Consider the following 2,278-nt stretch of genomic DNA (forward strand, 5'->3'; position numbering starts at 1 on the left):
ACCCAGGGTGAGGCTCAGCCATTGCACGCTGGTTGTGCTGACCCCTGCGAATTCCCCAAATGTGGGAATCTCGACTGCATAATTTCTGGTAGTGGGGGACTGCGTTCGCGCTCTCCCCTGATAATCTGTTCAAGATAATGAAGACAATGCTAAATAGTAGTGATGGTGAGATGAAGCCTCATGAGGCATTGAACCGTTTGGCTTCAATTGTTTCAACGATCCCCACAGTTCATGAGGCTTCATGTGAACATGTCACCACCTACTGGTGGAGTTTGTAATAAAATCTGTGATTTTTTTTGCAATTGTTTTTTTTTTTTTTTTTCCCTTTTAAGTTCCCTTGAAATTGTTAATGGTTGGCGTGTTTTTTTTTTTAAGTGTAAAATTTTTTAGAACAATCATTTAAGGTGCACAGTTTTTCTGCCATTTTAGTGAAATAAACTCAAGCAGACAGAGAAAGTGTTTGTGCAAATTGGGCAATGATGAACAAAATGAAAGGTGTTAGTCATTTTTATTCAAACATGATAGTTTTTCCAAGTTTTTTGGTTGTAATCAGGTTGGAAGTTGTGTTCAACCAATCTTTTTACTAAAACGACCTAATTTTCCCAATCTATATTTTTGCTCTGGCAAAACAATGCAAATTAGTCTCATCAGCCAAAATAATTCAGTTTAATCGCAACTTTCAAAAGAGAGAGACAGGTCTTGAACCATCAACCTCTAGCATGAGACTTCCCCTTACAGAGGACGCCACTCATGTAGATGGTCTGATCTGGGAGAAAATACTTCTTAACACTGACGTATTAACCCTGGCTTTGTCTGGTGGTTTGCTCAGATTCTGATCATTACATTGTTTATTCAAACCAAATTAGCTTTAAGCAACTAGATTGGTGGGAAAAACAACCAATCTATTCTTAGAATCTATCCAAACTTTATCCAGCTAACAGCAGCTCTCCTCAAAACTCCCACATCCTGACTGAACACTGAGACTGTTTAGATGCCTGTCAAAATTCTTGCGCTTCCCGAACCACTTACCAAACCGGTCACGTGGTATCACGGTAACGAGGCCTCGGACGTCATCAATTTTGGCCCCGCCTCTAAATGAATCACGCCTCGACACGCGCTTCGGGGAAACGCCCCCTCCATTACTCGACACACGCCTCGAAGCCTCGGCTCGTCTCATAACATCACTACTAAATAGGAAAAACAATTCTAGAACATTCAATCAGTCATTGATGTAACAAATTGCTCCATGCTTATATTATGATGTAAACATAGAGAAAATAATGTAGGAATCGAAGAGAAGCAGTCAGAAACTCTGAAAAGCTTCAGTTTTCATTCTTTTTCTGCTTTGTGTGTCAACTATCATGGTTGCTAAGCAACAAAGCATACAGCGGTAAAACCCGCCGAAGGGTAGACCTGTTCGAATTCACAGCCAAAACACTTCCGGTCTCCTTATTTCCATGGACTTCGTAGGATCAAGTCTAGGTAGACCGCGTCCTTGGAGGATGCAGCCCAGGATTTGGAACAGAGCCTTTGTCCGGCCTCGGTCTTGTGTTCTTCTTAATTGGAACAGTGCTGGGCTGAGGCTGATGATGGTTCACGAGAACACACAAGTACGCAGATTGACAAATGGCCAAAGTGGAATATCTGTTTTTATTAGCTTAATATCTCCAAATACAAATATATATATGTATTAAATAGGTTCTTGGAGCAGGGAGATGGAGTAGTGACTTGCTCTCTCTCTTCCACACATTGGTCTGATATAGCCGTACTTCCAGGAATGATGCACTTCCGTCTTTCATGTTCAATGATGAGTTTTAAGGGAGTCAATTATACGTAGTTTATCAATTGGTCATTTTCTTGATTAACTTCATTCAAGATGCTCTGGAATAAGCCATGGAGTGAAGACATCTGTAGCTTCGTTTTTGCAGAAAAATATTATGGAATGTTGCCCTTTGGTGAAAACTAAATGTATGAAATCTTTACTTTTTGAGGAAAACACCTGGCTGATGCAGTGCACTTGCAATAGTTCCTTTCATTTATGCCTTCTCAGAAATAACTTAATTTTAAGAAACTGACTTTTTAAAAATGAAATACTCAAATTAACCTAAGAAAGAACCTGGCTGTATTATTCTACAGTACATGGTTTCAAATTGAAATAATAACACAGCCTGTTTGACACAGTCGTTATCGCTCCCACTCCATATTGACTGTTTTTGTTGTATTTTTGTTGTTTTATTAATGGATGGATTTATGTTGACTCTTTGGGGTAAGGGGAGAG

At 39.6% G+C, this 2,278-nt stretch overlaps 1 long non-coding RNA gene across 1 annotated transcript in view; it reads left to right on the forward strand.

Moving 5' to 3' along the window:
• LOC107086171 overlaps positions 1 to 2,278 on the forward strand; it is an 8,921-nt gene that overhangs the window by 6,375 nt on the left and 268 nt on the right. The gene's annotated exons all lie outside the window — the stretch shown is intronic.

Source organism: Cyprinodon variegatus, unplaced genomic scaffold (assembly GCF_000732505.1).
Source record: "Cyprinodon variegatus isolate N-32 unplaced genomic scaffold, C_variegatus-1.0 Scaffold144, whole genome shotgun sequence".
NCBI classification, from domain to species: domain Eukaryota; kingdom Metazoa; phylum Chordata; class Actinopteri; order Cyprinodontiformes; family Cyprinodontidae; genus Cyprinodon; species Cyprinodon variegatus.